Source organism: Monodon monoceros, unplaced genomic scaffold (assembly GCF_005190385.1).
Source record: "Monodon monoceros isolate NGI ecotype Baffin Bay Population unplaced genomic scaffold, NGI_Narwhal_1 Super_Scaffold_15, whole genome shotgun sequence".
In the NCBI taxonomy this organism is placed as follows: Eukaryota; Metazoa; Chordata; class Mammalia; order Artiodactyla; family Monodontidae; genus Monodon; species Monodon monoceros.
In genome coordinates this window covers 55467944-55490707 of record NW_021703771.1, presented here as the reverse complement: position 1 = coordinate 55490707, position 22764 = coordinate 55467944, and the positions used below count along the sequence as shown (strand labels likewise).

At 35.4% G+C, this 22764-nt stretch overlaps 1 pseudogene; it reads right to left on the bottom strand.

The window, feature by feature from the left end:
* Positions 1 to 21906: 21906 nt before the first annotated feature.
* On the bottom strand, positions 21907 to 22064 carry LOC114896410 (annotated as a pseudogene).
* Positions 22065 to 22764: the final 700 nt, after the last annotated feature.

Genomic DNA, 22764 nt, shown 5'->3' with positions numbered 1-22764 from the left:
TTTTTTTTTTTTTCTTCAGTACATGGGCCTCTCACTGTTGTGGCCTCTCCCATTGCGGAGCACAGGCTCCGGACGCGCAGGCTCAGCGGCCATGGCTCTCAGGCCCAGCCGCTCCGCGGCATGTGGGATCTTCCCGGACCGGGGCACGAACCCTTGTCCCCTGCATTGACAGGCGGACCCTCAACCACTGCGCCACCAAAGCCCTCAAATAATTTTTAATATCAGAGATATAAATAACAAACTCTCCTCTTCCACTAAATATTAAATCAAACTTCAGTCTTCAGTATTCCAGTTTAAACTATAAAATTTTACAAAGTGATAAGTGATTTCTAGAAATTACTTTTCCATTCCTTCAGCATCATTAGTAGTAACTGGATGAACATTTTCTTCAAGAAAATATGTAATCTTTTAAAAATTCTAGCTCAAAGAGAAATAAAGCTCAAAACATAGTCTGATGATATTCCAGGATTTACAAACCTAGAACTTCCCTTGGGAAATAAATGACATGAAATATACTATATTGTCATATTTTATAATGTTTTTGGAAATAAAATGTTGGAAAAGTTTTGCATATTTCTGTCAATTTTGTGTTTGTGAATTTGCAGTTTCAGATGAATTATAGGATATGTTCACAGAATTAGGAAAACAAATTTCTTGTCCTATTAATTCCATAGACTATGGATGTGTCTTTGTATTTGCACCACTTACTTATAATATATATATTCAAAATGATGTCTACATCCACCCAGACAACATAAATGGATCTTTTCCTTGAGATTGTTAAACATTTCTGTGCCTCTTTTCCAAAGTGGTCACTTAAGTAGCAGCTTCTCACTAAACACCCAGTTTCTACAATCATACCTTGTCTTCTATTGAGCATATTAACTTGTATGTAATAGGTCAATCTACAATTTCACTTCTTAAGAAAATACAAACTAACTCACCAGTTTTAAAATTGTATCCATTAGCTGCTTAATAGTTTAGGATTGAAATGCCGGAAGCATTTAAGAAAGGAAGGAAGCCAAGACAGTGGATGATGAGAGGATACATGTCAGTGCTTAACATTTCAAATAAAGGTTGTCCACTCAGTGTAAAGGAAGGTGAGGAGAGGAAGGGATGTGATGGAGAAGTACTAGGAGTTTCCATAGTAGCAGAGAGGAGAGGTTTTAGAAGAACCATGGTCAGCGCTATTATTTCTTCACCAGTGGAATGACTTGACTGCTAACTCTCATGGAAGTCTTGAACTCTTGGCAGGAGAGAGACATGGCTAACCAAACCACCCACAGAACAGCCACTTCAGAGTGCTGCCCTGAAACAGCCTTTTTCTTACTATGTATACATTTTTAGGCATCCACATGCTTGCCACCACTGTGACATTAATCAGAATGTGTGGGTGAGTGAAATCAAAAGTAGAATGAGAAAATACCCCTGAGAGGAAACAGAAAGCAGCCAATGCTAACATTTCCCCTAAATTCACACGGAATATTCCAGTGTAAAACTATGGTCAGAAATATTTCGTTTGCTCCTTTGTTTTCTTGCAGAAGTTATCTGAGTCTCCAGTGATTGAATAAAAATTTGGCAAAAAGTGACTTAAGAGGTATATTAAAGTTAAACCTTAGATTAGGATATTGTTGTCTTTATTAAAGTACAAACATTTGGAAAGATGGAGGCAAAAAGGGAGGGATGGAAAGATGGATGGACATAAGAAAAAGGGACAGAGAAAATCTTCTTTGACTACCTATCTACCTACTCTATAAGATGCACCTGTTAACCATTTTATATACATCATGTTTAATTCTCACAGTATGCCTGTAACACGGATTTATATACTAATTTTTATAAGTAAAAAAGTGCTCGGGCTTCCCTGGTGGCGCAGTGGTTGAGAGTCCGCCTGCCGATGCAGGGGACATGGGTTCGTGCCCCGGTCCAGGAAGATCCCACATGCCGCGGAGCGGCTGGGCCCGTGAGCCATGGCCGCTGAACCTGCGCGTCCGGAGCCTGTGCTCCACAATGGGAGAGGCCACAACAGTGAGAGGCCCGCGTACCGCAAAAAAAAAAAAAAAAAAAAAAATGCTCAAAGCTATTAGGCAATCTGCCCAAGATTACTCAATTAATGTGAGTAGTAATAGTAATTTTAAACCAGATCTAATTCTGAAGAACAACCTTTTTGTACTTCACAATTCTAATACCTTTTTACTAATTTATACTTAAGTGAACACTTAAAAGTCTAAAATCTTAGTGAGAGCATTGGGGCCAAAAAAAAAGTGGCAAAGAGAAAACAGTGGGACAGGGAGAGAAGACCATTCAAGAAAATAGGGCAAGAAAAAAGTTCTAGAAGAAAGTTGTACCCTCTCCAAAAAACTTTAAGAATAAAGGAAACCATATAGATCAGGAGACTACAAAAGAAGCTTGCAAACACTATATCTATGAAATGCAGCTTTGTGAAAAGCAATGACATTAAAATTAAACAAAACCAATTTATGATCAATTCATCAGTAAATCATAATTAATCAAAATTCTTAGGGAGTACAACAGTCCAATATGTGATAAATATTTATTTATTAATTGGTTATAAAACTATATAATATGATCCTTTCATAAGACTAATAAAAATGTGCTGAGAAAGAGAGAGAGAGAGAAAAGAAAGAGAGACCTTCAAAGCACTGACTTATTTCTGGACAGCTCTGCCAAAAATTAATGCAATGCCATTAATCTTAACATGTATTTATCACCATCAGACAGTTTTCAATTCATTCAATGCCACTCATTTTTCAGCTACAATGACAGTGCCAATTAAAATTAATTTTTCACATATTTCTTCAGGTACTTTTAATGGTTTATTAAATTCCAGGAACTACATACTGCATCTACTATCTTTCTTCTATTCTCAAAGTTTGTAATTCGACATGAAGCTATCAATCTTAACATAATTTATCCTTTATAAGACCATGTTATTGTTAATTGATCCCAGTGCCCTCTAAATTTTCCAAGATGCTATATATATAAAACAGCTTATAGGAAAAACAGGTTTACCAAAATTAATTAAAATTTTTTTATGATCATATACATTTTCTATTTCACCTTCCACAGTATCTATATATTTCATATAGATATGAAGATCTAAAAATAGAGTACTTTCTGTTATTTGAATGGTTATTTTCTAAAAATATTGGTTCCTTAAACATCCAGAAAGTCAAAGAGGTTACTTATTTTACAGAAAGGAAAATAACAGAGAGCTCTAGATTATTTTTTCTTGATAAAATAGATTATAATTTTGAGTGGTTTGAGAATGGCAGAAAGTCAGAGATTACATCTTTTATTGATTTTCTTTTTTTTTGGTGATTTTACTATCATGAAACTCTGATGTCCATCTGGAAACAGTGTGCCATGGAGTTATTTACGTTAAATGTTGGTATACCTTGATATACTATTTAGGATTTAGGATTTGGACCAGCTGCATGAGACAGAAAACAAAAATTACTAGTGGGCTGAACAAAACAGTAGTATACTTTTCTCCCATGTAAAATAATTTTGGGGGAGGGCAGTCAGAGTTTTCAGAGACCCAGACTTTTTCTCTCTTTCTACTCCACAATCCTAGTACATGCTTCACATTCTAAAGGTCAATCATGGTTCAAAAAAGAGGAAAGGAAGACAAAGAGCATACTTCCTCTTTTTAAAGAAGGCTTTGCATAAATCCCACACAATATTTCCACTTATATCAATGGAAATAAGTTAGTCACATGATCACACCCAACAGCAAGACAGGAAATAGTCTTTTAGCTGGGCAAAAAATCAGAATTTTCTCACAAAAGAAGAAATGGACATTAGGGGGCAATTAAAAATCCATGACATGAGAGTGTTCCCTCCTTGTCCCTCATTTTTAAAAGCATTCTTCAAATACTTTTTAAATCATCTGTTATATTCTTTCTTTGGGTAATGGCTTTCATTATCCAATATCCAACTTATCAACCCAATGTAATTGTCATTATCTTTAAAGCTATATTTATTATTCAGTCCTGTCTCCTAACTTCCTAGTTTCAAAATGCCTATTGTCATCTCTACTTGGATTTTCTACAGTGTGACAGACATACTGCTATGTACTTACCAAACCATTCTATTTTTTTGGCAGAGAGGGGGATGGTGCACACAAGAAGACTACATTTACCAACCTCCCTTACTATAAACTGAAACCATATGACTAGATTCAGGCCAGTGGAACACTGGAAGAAGTGATATATTCTTAAAAGGCCCCATTTGATAGTTCACTCTTTCTGCTATATCTGAGTTAGGGGTGATGGACTCCAAGATGGTAGAACTAAAGAACTGAAGGAGTCTATAGGTGTGAGTCACTGCTTAGAGATGGGCAATCCAGGAAAAACCATTACACAAACCCCTATCAGACTTCCTATTAAAATTATGAGATTTGCAAGGTTATTTGTTCCATAAACCATTAATTACACTGATGAACACAAACAGGTATCAATAATTTAAAGGTTCACTATATGTTCTAGTGACTCAAATATAGTTCATACCAGATTAGTTTTGTTAGGTGGACAAACCATGTTTAGAATTACAGGTTTTCTTGATATCAACTAGATAGACTGAAATCCAATGTTAATCAAATTATGAACGTTAGAGGAATTATATATAATAGCATAAAGGGGAAACATCACAATCAATGAGGGCAAATTCTGGGGACTCTTCAAGTAAGTCTAATGGTTTTGATTAGCATTCCTTCAGTGCTGTGTATATCTACTATCTCTACTCCTTGTGATCAGAGCTGTTGTCTAATTTCTGTTTCCGCACAAATACACAGTATCTTACTTTGTATGGAATGAGTGTTCAATGGTAATGATGATAATGTTGATGAAGATGACAGTGATAATGATAGTATTAATAGAGTTGAAGTAAAACTATACATTGGTGCCATTTTATCAAGATTAGTAAATATATAATAAATACTTTCAAATAATGAGTTTGGAGGGGGAATAGTTTAAAGCTATTCCCCCTTTATTTAACTTTTCTTTTTTTCCCTTTTAATTTTTGGTTGCCTCACCTCTTGTATATGTACCAAGTTTTATCATATGATCACTTTCTCAAATTTTTTCACTTTTGAGCTTTCTTCTAAATGTGTATTTGTGTAAATGAAGCAGTACATTTAAAGCCTAATTGGCATCTTCACCTTTCATTAAAAACAAAAGTCAATACTTGCCACCTCACTTTTTTCCCTGCTGACATGTGACTAATTATTCTTCCAATGTCTCCACACCTGAAAGAAGTCACAAGAAGGATTCTCTACCCAAATAAGGAAGAATTTGAGTAAATAAGCAATACTGCTCCATCTACAGTTTTTGAACACTTAAACATGAATTGCAATATATATAAGTGTTTTTAGATGAAAAGTACAAGGACAGAGTCTTTTTCATGCTGTGTAAGCTGTGCAGAAATAATGGTGATATTTATTCTAGTTGTTTGAGCAGAGGGCACACTGAAGTCAAATGGAAGATGTATGACTAGAGGAATGAAGAGAAACTTTTACAAATATAATAGGACCCCTATTAAAGGAGCTTTAGAAAAACTTCAGTAAAAACTTGTACTGTTAACTATGACAAGAAAGACAAAAGAGAAGAAAGGGGAAAAGGGGTATTCAAAAGAGAAAGAAAAGCATGGACAAAAGTTTGTTTTTTGCTTTTTTAAGTACTGCAGAAAAGAGACAGAAAAAAATTATGAGATATAAAAAGAGCACAAAATAATACAGGTTTATCCTATTCTACTTTATTCCAATTTTCCCTGAAAAGAAAAATGGTCATGAAAACAGAAAAGAGACAGGGTTATCGCAGGTAGGAAACCATTAGGAAACAAGCATGTGGAGTACAAGGACAGTATCAACTATGGAAGAAGACTGTTGCAAGTATAAAGGAGAAAATAACCTGACTCATTTGGTAACAGACCACTCTCCCCAATGCCCCCCCCAAAAAAAAGATTTTAAAAATCCTTCATGTTTAAATAGAAATACAGTCAGATACTAAGGAATTAAAAAGGCCTCCAAGTGCCTTCTTTGTGAGTGTCTGCCTTTGTGCTCACTTTCATGTCCTCATCCCCAGTCCCCAGCCTGAGCTCCCACCTTATACAGGGTGTCTGGCACAGAGTGAACTGTCATTAAATGTCTGAGGAAATGTTCATGAATTCAAAGTGCTCTTCTATAGAGGGGTACAAAAAGCCTTCCTTATGCCCAATGAGGTTTTATATGTTGGAAACTGCACTGAACTGATGTTACACTTATGTACTTGGTTTTCATACCTTCGATGAAAACCCTTCTCTATCTTGGAAGGTATCTTTAAACTGTCCAAGACTGCAAACTGGTAAAGGACACAAATGGAGCAGTAGAGAAGAAAGAGGATAAACAGAAAACAAATTAATTCAGCCAAACCTTCCTTAGTGATTAATGGACTGACAGATGTCAATGCCAAATCACCCTTGTATCTATAGACTCTAAGTGTTACTTCTCAGTATTACTCTACTTCTTGGATTAATACTTACTCTAAGTATTACTAAAGAACCAATTTAGATGTTCATAATACAATGACTTTTGACCGGATGAGAGTGATGCGTAGGCATGGAATAAATATCAGAGTTGGCTATTCTATCAAAAGAACCTACCAATTCCAAATGATATGTTTCTTAAAGACCTAGAATATCAGAGCACTTGCTGATCAGACATGATGGAAGATAACAGGGAGCTCTAGACATTTTTTTTCTTCCTGAAATAGATTATAATTTTGAGTGTCTTGAGAAATGACAAAAAGTAATGAGCTACCTCTTCTATTGATTTGTTATGCTTTTGTTGTCAGGTACCTCTGATGACTACCTGGACAAAGTCAGAAATATGCAATATCCAGTCGGGTTTCAGTGTGCCATGGAGTTAGGTTAAAGGAAATGCAAGATCTACAGAATTTAATCTTTACATTTAGAAGAACAATGCGTGGATAACATAAACTAGGAAAATATGAGGAAAGCCATTAAGGAGTAGATAACAATATAGAATAGTCTATTTAAAAAAGGAAGAAGGAGCAAAATCTAAGTCAACAATGACCCCAGACATAGGCCTTAGGGGTTTTTCAGCCTATTTGGCTGACAGAGAAGTCATAATTACATACTGGAATTGATTTTATATAACAATCTTGTTCTGCAGAGGATGTTCCTGGATTTAGTACTTTTAACTATTATCTTGTAACACTGTACAACTTAAATCTGTATAATGCTTTTTATTTTTCCAGGTTCTTTCATTCATGTTAATTTGCTCTGTGAGATAAGATAAATATAACTTCTCCTGGTTTTGAAGATGAAGAAAACAAAGTATCAAAAGGTCACAGGGCTAAATCAAAGTATGGAACACACCTCACAATTCCCAGTTCATTGAGAAAATGGAAAAGTTAAATTCTTTGCCCTATATTTACCCCAACCCCCATCCAGCTGTACATTTCAACCACACATTTAACCTAGTTTGTAATTAAATATTAGTGAGATGTTTTAATTAATATCTTACCTTCCAAGAATAAGCTCCATAAGTGTTTTGTTTTTCTTCATCATAACTCTCGCACAAAGCATGGTCCCTGGCACACGAGAGATGGTCAATAGATGCTTGTTGCATGAACGGATGCATGATTTTTTTCATCAAATGGTACATAATCTTTGTCCCTTCATCTAATTGTACTTCAACTATATCACTTGCAGCTTTCTGTTACACTTGGTTATCTCTGCATGCATACATCTATTTCCTTCTGCTAGAGTGTAGATTCTTAATTATCTATGACCATCAAGACCTAATACAGGTCTCTGTCCTGATGTGGTAACCAATAAATGGTTGAGAAAAATTAATTTTTCTCCATGCAGTCTAGGAAATTTACTAGAATGATTTTTTAAATGCTATGATCACTGATTAGAGACAAGCCACCTACACAGTAAGCCCTTGATGAATTTTAGGACATACAACATTTTCCAAGTGAGTGAATAATTCTCTCTTGGTCTAGAGCCATGACACATATTACATGAGTCGTGACTGCTGCCTGTCAATCCATGTGAGATCACCTTCTTCCTTCAAAAGACACCCTTCTGGGCTTCCCTGGTGGTGCAGTGGTTGAGAGTCCGCCTGCCGATGCAGGGGACACGGGTTCATGTCCCGGTCGGGGAAGATCCCACATGCCGCGGAGCGGCTGGGCCCGTGAGCCATGGCCGCTGAACCTGCGCGTCCGGAGCCTGTGCTCCGCAACGGGAGAGGCCGCAACAGTGAGAGGCCCGCGTACAGCAAAAAAAAAAAAGACACCCTTCTTAAGCCAGTATCAGAGAGCAGGTAAAAACTGAACATTCAGACTGGCCATTTGAATTCTGACATCTCTTACTAACATGTTAATACTGCCAGTAATTGCCCTCGGTTGGGGACTGAATTCCCTAAAACAGGTGGCGATTTTTTCTTGTTTTTACATGGGCATCAAGCCCTTACCCTTGAATGCGAGAAATGCCAGCGGTAAAAAATTCTGACCTAACATTCTATACAAGTGGAAGCTGCACTTCGTGAAACTAGAAAACTGAACATTTCCTCACACCTCAAAGGGAGAAGTGACATCTTCAGTTCTTGCTTCTCAATCAGGAATAAAGATCTCCCAATGTAAAAAGGGAAAACAGCAGTAATTCAGAGACATTTTAAAGTCCAGTAATATAAGACATAGAACTGAAGTCTGTGAAGAAAACCACTACTTTGAAAGGATAAAACTATCCACTCAACCTTCAGATACACTAATTAAAATGATATCTTCCTAAAGAAAAAATGCTAAGTCAGATACTTTACAAAATAACAGCCTAGTTTCACTGAAATTCAATTTCATATAAGCAAGAGGTTCTTAAATGTCATTCAGATCCCTACACAAATGGTATCCACAATGACACAGAGACAGTTTATTGATCATATGATTCAAATCTCTGAATTTCCTTATTCCCAATCTTTATTTAAGGGTTAAATTTTGTCTCACTTATAGGGACTTATAGGGACAGCTAAAGGCCATCCACTTGCTTAAGTTCCCTACAGAGCTGCATTTAATTTTATACCTGAAAAATAGCTGTCTGCCCGATCCATCACTAGTTCTTAATCACTTGCTTTTGGTCTTTCTGTTTTTACTCTTAGTAATGATAAAAATAAGAAAAGTGTCTTAATTGTAAACTATTAAAGCCTTAGTTTAAAACCTGCCTGTGGATTTCTTTGTAAATCATTTTAATTTTGTTCTTTATTTCTCAACTTATATATCACCTCCAGCCTTGCTCTAATGATGCTTAAGATTTGGTTTTACTATAGACATGAAAATTATAATTTATAAATATGTCTAACATGAAAAAAAAAACCCTCCAATCTGCTTTAGCTCCTAGAGAACACATCAGCTTGAACAAAAGGCTCCAGTTGAGTCTCTGGGAATACAAGAGTGGGTATCTTAGTTAGCCCAGGCCACTAACGAAAGACCATAAGTTAAGTGGCTTATAAACAACAAAATTTTATTTCTTACAGTTCTGGAGACTAGAAGTTCAAGATGAGCATGCCAGCATGACTGAGTTCTGATGAGAGCCCTCTCCTGGGTTGCGCACTGTCAACTTCTTGTATCGTCACATAGTGGAGAGCAGAGAGGGAAAGCAAGCTCTTTTGTGACCCTTGTAAGGGAAATAATCCCACTCATGACAGCTCATCTAATCCTAAATACATCCCAAAGTCCCCACCTCTTAATACATCATTTTGGGGGGTAGGGTTTCAACACATGAATTTTGGGGGGACAAAACATTCAGTCATAATATGAAATAATTGCTATATCATGTAGAATGCTGAAGGGGAGTAGCATATACTACTTCAACATATGTCACTTGGCATAAGGACTATTTTGAGCTGAGGGCAATAGAGAAGCAGCAGATACAGGAAGAACTTTCTGCACTCCCCCATTTTTCCTAAAAGGAGAGCATAAGTTTCCATTTGTAAATGTGTTCCCCACTCCAGGAAGAGGAAAACAACTCTTATCTGCATAACAAACCGCACTCAATAACCCTTATCTACTATATATTTCCTAGTCATAAATCTAACTCTCTGTGTTTTCAGTTTTTATCTGTGTGGTCTGCATACACATAAAAATATTTATATCAATAAAGAAAGATATGCCTTTCTCCCATTGATCTGTCTTTTGTCAATTTAATTTGCAGTCTCCCAAACTTTGGTACTAAAAGGGAAGAGGAAAAGTTTTTCCATCCCAGCAATGCTTTTGGCTGCAAGAAAGAAAAAAGCCATTAAAACAAAATTGGCTTCAGTAAAGACATTTGTTAGGTCATATAGGAGTTCATAGGTATGGCAGGGTAGGACTGCTGAGTTGGTTAATTTGTCAGTCCATTATACCATGAAGAACTCAGGTTCTTTCCATCTCTTCCATTCTGCCATCATCAGAATGTAGACATATGTCCTTGGGCTTGTCTTTTCCTGATAGCAAGATGGCTACAGTAGCTTCAAACATTACATCCTCACACAACAATATTCAAAAGCCAGAATGAAGAGAGGACATATTCCCCTTCTTCACATCCCTAAATAAGAATGGCTAAGGGTTTCCCTGGTGGCACAGTGGTTGAGAGTCCGCCTGCCGATGCAAGGGACGCGGGTTCCTGCCCCAGTCCGGGAAGATCCCACATGACGCGGAGCGCCTGGGCCTGTGAGCCATGGCCGCTGAGCCTGCGTGTCCAGAGCCTATGCTCCGCAACGGGAGAGGCCACAACAGTGAGAGGCCCGCATACCACAAAAAATAAATAAATAAATAATGGCTAAAAGTGTCCCAGAAGCTGTCCAAATGATTTCCCTCTACATCTCACTTGCCAAAATTCTGTCACATGCCCATGCCAGAATGAATCACTTGGCAGGGATATGGAATTACCATAATTGGCTTGGACTAATCAAGCTTCACCCCTGGAGTTGGGGAGGAAGCCAAATTCTCCTGATGCTCAACATCCCTGGGCAGAGCATGAATAAAATCAGTGAATGTTTGCATGTAGTCCCCCAACCAACACTATCTGTCATGGTTTCTAATGCTATCTCTTTGTTCTGCTCATGCATTTCTTCTCTTTTACTTTTGCTATATACTTAAAATACTGACTTACTTGTTTTATTTTCCACCACCCCAAGTTTGTAGCACGAGCTTAAAGAGTTCCCACTAGACCACTTTGTGGCATGTCTTATAAATAGGCTAACATTCAGTTCACAAAAGAAGCACTTACAAGCACATTAAGAAATGCAATTGTCCATTAACCTTCCTGACCTTTGATGATCACCAACATAATTCACTCAGGATACCTGGGGGGCAGGAAGTAGCCACAACATCACTCAGCAGATTCTATTACTTTAGTTCTTCAGACTCAAAAGATCGTGATGTTTGTGGTAACTTATAAATTCCTCAAGAGCAAGACTGTCATCTCCCACAGTGATATGTTATGGGTAGTTAATAAAGATTTATTGGATTAATTAATAAATTAGAATTATTCATTTTGTGACTCTCTTCTACAGTCTGACTAGATGAAGATTGCCTTTTGGAAGCTCATTAAACCTCCTCTATTTATGGTCTGACTCTCCTTCACCCCAGAGAATCTAGATTCATCTTGCAAAAATGACCACTTGCTGTACATTAGACCAGGGGTCCCCAAGCCCTGGTACCGGCCCACAGCCCATTAGGAACCGGGCCACACAGCAGAAGGTGAGTAGCAGGGGAGCGAGGGAAGCTTCATCTGCCCTCCCCATCGCTCGCGTTACCACCTGAACCATCCCCCCACCCCCCACCCCTGTCCAGGGAAAAACTGTCTTCCACGAAACTGGTCCCTGGTGCCAAAAAGGTTGGGAACCTCTGCATTAGACTACACCATCCTACTTCACAACACTCCATAGGTTTGTGTTATTGCTTGACACAAATGTACGTTTGGGGATTATAATGACAGCATTATTTCTTCTCACATTACAGAGTTCAAAAGAGTCCACTTCAGAATGCTCTAACACGTGCTAGTGGGCAAGGCCTTTCATCAGTCGGCCTTTGTCACAGTCCAGGGTCATGTCATGCCTTTTGACAATTCCACCAATATTCTACCATTCAGTTTTCAATTTCCTCAGCGTTCTCTACTTTACACCTCTTCAGTGCATTTGCCTGTAGAGTTTCCTATGCCTGAAATGCCATTTCCTGCTTGGTCTACCTTTGAGACTTATCTTGAGATTCATTCTTTGGGCATAGCTTGCCAGATAACCTCAAGCAGAATTAGACATACTTTTTCTAAGCTCCTTTAGCTATGTTTTATTATAGCTTTGTTTTGGTTTGTTTTAACTTTTAACATGCTTGTTTCCCTATTTAGATGGTGAATTTCTTGAAGACAAATTCTGTATTTTATTCTTTTTTATAAAATTTCCATTGCCTTTTACAGTACCTTGAACATAGAAAGTACTTATTAAATATTTGCTAAATTAAAATTTTGAATTTCACATAAATCTAAAATAACCAAAGAAAATTTCTAATATCATTATAGGACTGGGGTCCTGTGTGACTTTTAGTAACTTATTGCCAATCCTTTCTCAGTGCTTAGTAAGACTATAACTAGTCAGTCTCACAGACAGAAATACTCTTGAGGGAAATGTATTTCTCAGACTTAAATCTCACTATTACAAACATGAATGAAAACTGCCATATGTTGAAGACTTTTTGTTTTATAACATGTTTAATACCCAGGCAATTCAATGCCTCTCTCCAGCTATCCAAAGCACTTCAGATTTTTTTCCAATTCTTTTTCCTTATCTTTCTTTTTTCTTTTCTTTTTACTTTTCTGTCAGGTCACTGTAGAACTTTCAGACTGATAAAGTATAAGATGATTCTGAAATATTTAATTTAAATACTCTTCAGTTACTTTATTCTTTAGTTCAAATGGAATATTAATGACAAGTAATATCATCTCTTCCAGACTCCAAGGAGCAAATTTCTTGCCTACTATTTTGGCACAAAAAACTAGAAATACCTCCACAGCTTTGTAACATTTTACCCTTTCACAACTAGCACTTTGTGGTGCCATAATTGTCCCATTCACTTAGGACTTCTGTATCATCCCCTAGAATGTAAACACCTTAGGAGCAGTAACGTTGCTTTGTTCACTGATGTATTTCAAATGCCTGGAACAGCGCCTGGCTCATAGCATAGGCCCTCAGTCATTTTTGTGGGGGTGAATGAATGTACTTATAGCTCCTATATCCATGCACATATAGTTAAAAGGAGCTTTCAGGGTTTTTTCTTATTTTCTCTCATCCTAATTTCTTCTTTTTCTTCCTCATATTAAATCTTATATGAACTTATATATGCTATGCAAAGAAAAAAAATCTTACACCAACTTCATCTCTTTTCCCTTCCCAGTCTTTTATACACCACAATCAATTTTAACTTTCAAAAGCATTTAAAGACCCCATTCCACCAATACTATCTTAATTGGAATCCAAAGACTTCTATAATTTGGCCCAACTTAATTCAGCTCTAATTCAATTTGGCTGCTTACTCATCATTTCTGAACCAATTTACTTTATATTTTCCTGTCTTATCATTTGTACTCTTGATCTCTCATAGAATGCTCTCCCTTTATCTGTATGTGTCTCCACCCATAGGCATCTTATGCAACTTTTAGGTGCTATGTTTATCTTACTTCCTCCAAGAAACCATCACTGATTATTGCAAAAGATCCCCAACCATGAAAGCAGTTATGGTTTTAAAGTTTGAGGAGAAACTAATGGAATATACAAATCCTTTCTTCAGAGAAATATGAATATACACATCTTCCCAATATTCTCCTAAGGAGTCAAAAATGCCTTTGGTATCCGGTGCCACTCACAAGTTAGCTTGTGTCTTCATGGTGTCAACATTTTTCTCTCCAACTAAATTATAAATCCTTGTAGAGTATGGACCATGTCATGAATGTGTATACATTCTTATATAAGTGCCACAGTGTCTTAATTAGAGCTAAAAAAAATTTTTAACTTAAAAATCTGTAGTTTATTGAAGTCCATCTTATAAACAATTGTAATAGAATTAATGACAACTGAGCTTGCATAAATTTTCTACTCATACTACCTACTGCATAATTACTTATCCATGTGCTCATAACTACACTTTAAAAAAAATTCCAAAATCATTTAATACCATTCCAATTTGAGAAATTCCAAAAATCTAAATATACTTTTTATAACACTTTGTTTATATAGGAAGAAAAAAAAGCAACTTTCTGGAGAATTTTGTGCCTTTGTTGTCCCATAGCTTCACTTTTCCCTATACTTTCTGCTCCAAAATCAACCATCATATATATATTTCATAATATATAACATATATATATATATATATATATATATATATTATGAAAACAAATGGATACCTCCCTTAAGTCAAAACTGTAGTCAAATGCTTAAGTGCCAAAGTGCAAAAATGTAATGGTGGCCAGAGAAGAGAATCAGAGAGAGAGAAAGTATCTCCACGAAGGAGAAAAATAATTTCACATCTTTAAAAATTTCATAGTAACATGCAGGAAAATATATTTTTAAATCCCTAAATGGAGTTATTTTATGTTATGAAATACTCCGCTCTAGAAGAAACTAAAATCCCTTCTCTATTATAACTTGTTTCTGCAATCTTACCTCTGCTATTAAAAATATGAAATACTGTAGCTTTTTAATATACAGCAATTTGTAGAGAATTGTCACAATCAAAGATAAAGCCAATTTCAAAGGAATAGGTAACCATATTAGAATTCTTCTGCAAGAATGTACTTGTTTCACTCAGATTCTCCAGAGGAAATAACACATTTCGAATATACAAAGTACCATTCATCATTTTGTTAAAAGTATAAATAATCCATTAGAGGGAAATGTGGGGGAAAAATAACCCAAGAGCACTATGTGACTCTGGAATGCAAAATTAGTTTAGACAAATTATTAGAAAACATACTGTAAAAAATAATCCTTTGCTCTTCACAGACTGAACAAAGTGATCTAGAGAGAAATTCACATTTTTTTTCATCCAATAAAACTCTCCCTCTAGAATAACTGAGAATATGAATCAACCTTTCAACAGGACAATTAATCATTCCTTAATCTGCATCATTCTCCAGCTTCTGCAAAATATCTTCACATTTTTAGGACTCTCCAAATGGATATATCACAGATTCAAAGATGGAATGAGACTTTCAAATGTCAGGAAGTCCCAGGTTCTACCCCCAAAAAAACTATGCAAATCACAAAAACCAGCTATTTATTAATGGGCTATACAGGTATAACAAACAGCCTCTGGACCAGCTCTAAAAGCCTTTCAGCTTCTGTGTTTGACCTGTTTGTTCAGTCTGCAGATTCATGTAGACTCTGTGGTATGATATTTTTATCAGAAGCCCCAAGGTTTCTAGCCCTGAAGATAATTAAGTCCCATGGAAAGAGAAGTTTGATCCAAATTTTGCTAACTCAGGAGTGAATTTGGGAGTCTCAAAACAGCTCTTGTCCTTTCAAGTAAGATTTTGAAATCTCAGATTCTTCTAATACTTACATGACTGAGCTTATGATACATCCAGGCTAACTTAGCATGTCTGGGCAAGGTCTGGACTGTCCTTGTAAAACTAGAGGAATAAAAGTCTAGATCCACTCTTCCCTCTGCATACCACAGGCCACACTCCTAGTTCAAACCCTAATTACCTCATATTTGCCTTTTTTTTTCCTGTAATGGTATATTATTTACAATTTCTGTTATGAGCTATTCATGCCTACAGCCTTTATTTGATGTTTAAATATTTTATTTTAATTTCATAAAATAACTTTAATAAAATATATTTTAACAACCATTTACTTTGGCCAGTCATGTTTCTAACACTTTACAAGTATTATTTCAATTAATCCTCATTACAATTCTATGAGGTGTGTACTATTACTTTTCTCATTTTAAAGATAAAAATGCCACAAAGAGGTTAAATAATTTGCCCAAAGCCACATAATTTGTAAGTAATGAAGCTGAGATTTGAATCCAGGCAGTCTGACTCTAAAGTACATGCTCTTAATCACTAGGTTCTCTGAAATATCCTCCTTAGATAACCATTTTGATTCTAGAATTGCCATATTTCTTCCTCAAGAAAAAAAGAAAAGGAAAAAAAAACAGCTAGCCAATCAATTTAAATTAATACTCTTGACAAGGGCCCACTTGTTTTGGCCAACTCCACCATGGTCCAGCTAATGCTCACCAATGAAGACAAAGGGATTTGCTTTGTCTTATAATGAACTTGTCTTCCTTGACAGCACAAGCCACTACTTGTACCTTCTTCCTCCTTACAGTCCATGCTTTTTCTGCACCATGCACCTTCCCTCATAAGGTTCTACTAAAAGGCCACGTGGAACTGCAATTTGTTTGTAATTTCCTTACCAGAATCATTGTCTAATAGAATCTCCCCCTGCTAGCTGGAACATGACTTCTTGCCTGCTAGATCTACAGTGCCTACAACATTCTTTCTACATAACTGGACTTTTGGACTTGGTCCTAAATAGCCAATTTTGCCCTGAAACGGTCATTGCTCACTCATGATATCATCCCTCCAAAAAGTATGGCTCTTTCCTTCTTCAAATATTGCTCAAGACTAATCTTAACGGTACTTTTAATCTAAGAAATATATGCATTTGTTTGTATGGCAACATATTTGTCATTACATTAATACATTTTACACCCAGTGAGCTCTCAATATACATTTGTGGAAGGAAAAGAAGTTAGGAGGAAGAAGTAATGGAGGTGGGGGGGGGGCAGAGGGCAAGAGATGGAGAATGACATGAAAAGAGTTGCTCATTTAAGGTATTGTTTAAAAGGATAATTTTAAAGCAAATTTCTTCTTCCCTTAAATTTTTAATCTAGACTTTGACTTCCAAAAGACAATTATAACAATTAACTCTTTAATTATATCTATGGCCTAACAGACCAAAAAATGCAAACAAGGATAATACATGTACCACCGACCCCACCCATAAAACTTTATCTAATAACCTTGAATTCCATTTTTAAAGCCCAATCTTTTAAGTAATGATTTTTTTTTATCATTTCTAAAAATATTACTCCAGGGGGAAAATGAGACCCAAAAAGAGAAATGTTAGCAATTAGAGTAGAATCTTCTATCTTATGCTAGATGGTGCATTTATAAAGCCACATAGAAAATATGAATCATCTTTATGACAACTGTTAAAAGAATCATTAATACTAGTCTTGCATTAAGTAAGGAAATAAATTGCTTTGCTCAAAATTTATTCCAACTATTTTTTTACATATTTGCTAAAGCGAACAACACTTTAATTGCTAGAAGGGCAGCTAAGGACGCTAAACTCCTTGAAGCAAACAATTAATATGCATCACTACTATAAAACATCTAAGTGTTAGTATAATTAGACTAGATAAAATGTAGAGGCTTATTGCATTATTTTGATTGACCTGACTTGTCAAATCAAGTCACTGCCATCAAATAATACTTGATATGGACAAACAATCCCAGGCATGTGAATTCCATTTCATAACCCATTACAGTAGGGATTTTGAACAGCATAAATAAGAGAGTAGATTTTTTTAAAAAGACATCTTATATAGCAATAACAATAATAATTTTCACAAGAGTTGCTATTTTCAAAACCCATGACATATTAGCTTTTCATCTTTCAGCTATACAAGAATTAAACTTTTGATATATTCCTTATTCACATACTTCTTCTTTTCTCTTTAGCCAGATACTTATTAGATATTTATCTAATAATTTACATTATGTCTGCTTTTGAAGAAGAGTCAAGTAAAGGAGACAAAACACAAACCAGTTCCTTATGCTCTTGGATAACTGCAAAATATTGATAAAGGAGACTTATATTTACTGTTTAACAGTTTTGAGGGCTACAGTGGAGTTAATTCGTCAGCCTGATGGACCTCTCAAGCAACATGTATCACTATCATTTCTATATAATTGGCTCTGCTGCATCTGTTCCTGTTTGGAACTGCCTCCACATTGCCACTTTTTAATTTTTTTACAAAAATCCATTCATTCATGTCAGTCCTATGCTTTAAAATACTGGTTAGTTCTCCATGCCTACAGAATAATTCTTTATCATGGCAATAATACTCAATAATTTGACCTTAAATGAGTTCTAAGCCCCTTATTACTTCTCCACCATCTTGTTCTTTTACCCAACTCGATAGGCCTCAATCACTCTGGCTTCTCTTAATTCACTATACTCTTTCATACCATTTTTTCTGTTGGAATGATCTTCACTGCCTCGCAAACTCTTATGCATCTCTCAAGGCCCAGTATAAACGTTATTTCCTCTGTGAAATCATTACCTACTACTCAAGGAAGAGGGGGTTGCTTTCTCCTCTGTTTTCCAAATGGACATTTATTCATAATTATTATATCATGCATTAAATTATTTGTTTACATGAGAGATATTGTAGTATATCGACAACAGTTTGCCATCTAGAGTCAGCCTAAGTTACCTCACCGGGTTTTTATATTAGATGATGTAGGTAAGTACTCAGTCCTTTATATGTGTTTTGCTAAATGAACAAGTGATAAAAACTTTCACTTTCCTCTATATGAGTTGATAACTGAAGGATATCCTTCAAATATATAAAATAATTTACTTTTAAATGAAATGAAAGAAAAAAGAAAGCACAAGGGTAATTATATGTCTTGGTTTATTTACATGTTCAATGTTTATCTCTATAAAGTAGAGATTCCATATCCTATATACAGACAGTAATGTCATAGAATTTAAAAGTATAACGTCATCCCTAATGACTTTTAAAAAGTTTATTTTTAAGTGCTAATAATGAGTCTTTCATTGGTGATCTCAAGTCTCTTTTTAAACATATTTTTGTTCAGATTTTATATTTTTAATTTTGAATGCCGTCTTTTTCAAAATCTATGGTTTTGCATAAAAGGCACAATAAGTTATAAAACTAATAAAATACGTTCTTAGCTGGAGGAATAGTTGTTATTTCAAGGAGAAACCCCACAGGTGGCACTTTAAAATGAGTAATAAAAGGAGTTTAAAAAGAGGGACAAAACAGAGGATGTGAAACCAACCTGTACATCCCCTATCACTAGTGATGAATAAATAACTAAACCTAAAATAAGACCAAGGTAAGAAAATCTAAAATAAGCCATGTCCCTGAAATAAGTGGACTGAAGGGTTACATGCAGAAAGTATTACTAATTTAAATATTCAATATTTTTGGTTTCACAGATCCAGATGTAATATAATCTTCATGCAGATTCTTTGAATGTGTCTTTCATGAACAGTTTGGGAAGTTTCTACACAGAGAATTGGGGGGTGGGGGGGAGGCAAATCTAACTTGCATCTACAGGATAAATACATACTTTTCCCATAAATTATATTTGGATGGGGGCACATTATTAAAGCAACATCACTTGAAACAAATATCAGAAAGCAGATTTTGTGTTTTGCAATAATTTTACACTGACTGAAAAGCTACAAAGGTTGGATCATAATCACTGAGACCCAGAGTGGAGCAGATGGATCATTATCTAAGTGCACAGGCTAGACCAGCAGAGCTCAAGCATCTTTCTGCCCATGGAGCTTTACGGGCCTTGTTAAGTAGGTAAATTTTCTGTATTATTCACGATAAAATGTCATCACAAACAGCGTTATAAACAAGGACAAAACAGATGTGCACTTATATGTGTATATTCTCTATATACAACATTTCAAATTTATGCCTTGCAAATCATTTAGAGAAAAACTATAGTATAATTCCAGATGGCTGCTTAATTTTATCATGAAATTTATTTCAAAATCTTCAGACATTTTACCACTGATAAACTATAGTGGCAAAGATATATGTGATTGATTAAAATCGATGTTTATAGCAGGTGGTCAAATTACACAAATCTGCTTTGCTGTGAAGCTGTATTAAAAACACTGCTCATAAAACTAATCTGCCATTTTAAGGAAACAGTTCTAGCCAATCCAGTAGCTGTTGCTTTCTTTAAAAAATTGACCATGCCCTACCAATATGCTAATACCCGTCTGGGACATAATCCATTAAAATAATCCAAAGATGCCAAATGAAATGATGACCAGACTCTTTCATTTGTTGACCCAAAATAAGCTGAAAACATTTCTAAAGCTTTATTTTTCTCAACTATTTTATGTTAAGTTTTATATTATGTTGGAAACTTGTGAGCAAAATTTCATGCTGACCACAGAAACATCTAAATTCTCTTACACTAGGATTTGTTATATACTTAAGTAAGACTGGCGAATGTTTCCCAATATGCCACCTGTCCACTCTAGTTTATAGAACCCAACACTGTTTACAAAGATGGTATCTAGGGGGTAAATAAATTATGCAGATGATAACAAGCAGAAAATAAATGACTCCCATTGACCATCTCATGTTTGGTAACAGTGTTGATGGGGACAATGTAGTGACAGGACTGGACATCAAGATATGTCATCTACAGCTGGCTAGTAATATGCTGACATCAGCTGTGCCACAAGCACAACCAAGTGGATAATTTTGTTAGAATTCATTACTAAAAATAAAATTAAAACAAATCAAAAGAAACTAAATAAAATAATTGGTTTATATTTTAAAAGTCATAGATCTGACTTCAAGGAAATACTTATGAAATCTGGATTCCTATCAGAAACTCTGATTGTTGGGGGTAGAAAAAATGGGTGAGCGGTTTTTGAATTTTTTGTTTAGTTTAAATAAATTGAATTTTTAAAAAAGAAAAAACCCAGAAACTCTAATGAAGTAATTTTTTTAAGTTTTCACAATTTCATCTCATGGAATTTAAAAAAATCTAGTTAATAAGTGTGTGTGCATAGCACTTATATATATAGCTATATATATAATTTTGGTGTATATATTTACATTTTTTTTAAATTTTTTTTTACATATATGTTTTTTAGATGGCATTTTGGTTTTATCACTCTAGCAACAGTTGATATTGTCACAACACTTGCTGGTATAATTTGAAGTCTTTAATGTTACAGGAAAAAAAAGTGCTATTAGGCTTGGGAAAGACGGATTGGTTATAGTCCATAGGATATGGAACCACCAAATTTATATCCAAGTACAAGATGTTTTGAAGTTTCTTTATCATTTATTTGGCTAACTCCTTCCATTGCCTGTAGGCAACTTTACATAAGTTTAAATATGTACAATGTTGAGTAGGATTCTCTCTTTAAAGCTGAAAAGTTTCAGTTCTCATCCATCTAAGAACTTGCAACTTTGCTCTGTCCATCAAAGGAACTCTAGCATTTCTGGTCACAGAGTGGGAAACAATTTATACTCATGATATTTCCTTGGTTCCTACAGGGTGAAGGCTCAAATCCTCTACTAGGTATTCAAGACTCTTTTTCATTCATTCATTCACCATTTATATTGAGTACAATTGCATCTGTTACAATGTAAGACTATCTACAATATATCCAATTTTATGACTCCTACTTTATTTTACACCTGGTTCATAAACACACACACACACACACACACACATACACACACACACACACACATACACATAGCACTCAACTGGACTGACCTGTCTACTCCTCCCTCAAATACACACTATTCCTTCCCATTATTGCTGTTTTCCACACACCATTTTAGGCAAGGATGACACTAACCCAATACACGCAGACTCAGAATCCCTATCTTCAAGAAGACTGCAAGCTTCTAAGGGTAGAGACTTTCTTTACTAAACTCTTAAAATCACTCTCTCAACAGTTCTCATTATTTCTCAAAAATTACTTATTGGAAGAAGAAATACCTATAATATATAAGATTATAAGAAGCTAATTTAATATGTTGCACGGGTGCCTTTAAATGAGCTCTACATAATAAACCATGGCACTACTACATAAAAATATTTTGAGGGTTTTATGCAGCATAATATCCCTTTTATTAAACTGATAATAAGAGATACTACACTTGATCTTAGCCAAAAGACGGAGAAGCAATGTAATATCTCCTTTAAATCCAACTGAAATAACTGCTCTGAAAATTGCAAAATTCATAGATTCTCACTGTTAGTGTTCATGGATTATTGTTTATTGAAAAGAGTAAAATATTCTTCAAGGCACATTTTTAAAATTCTAAATTTGCTTAATGCTATGAGTAATTATATAATCCAGCATCTCTAGTTTTAAGCCAAATCATTTCTCTATGCTTCTAAAAGTCAAATCTGTCCGATATCCCAGCATGATGAGTAACATCTATTAGTTTGGAGAGGATACACCTGCATGTGTAGTAGGTTCTGTTAAACATTCAGTATTCTCTTTGACAAATGACCAAGAGATTAGTTTATCTAGACACAGAATACCACACTCTGGAACCCAGCAGTACATTGGAATGACCATTATTCTTCCAAAGCAAGTTAACCCATCTGTCCAGAGCATACACTGGCCAGTGCTCCTGAACTATCTCTTACCCTCTTTACTTGTGTCCAATTTCTGGGCCTCAGAAGGCAAATAGAAAATGCCAACAGAGATCTGTATTCCTTAAAGTCAAAATCAGGAGAGATTAAGCAGGGTTTAAGAATGAAGCAGGAGACTTTAAATGAAACTCTTTAAGACATATTTCTTTTCCTTTGTTCTCTTATTAAAAGAGTAATCCATGGAAGTTATGGATTAAGGCAAGAGAGAAAAGGACAAGGCTGCCT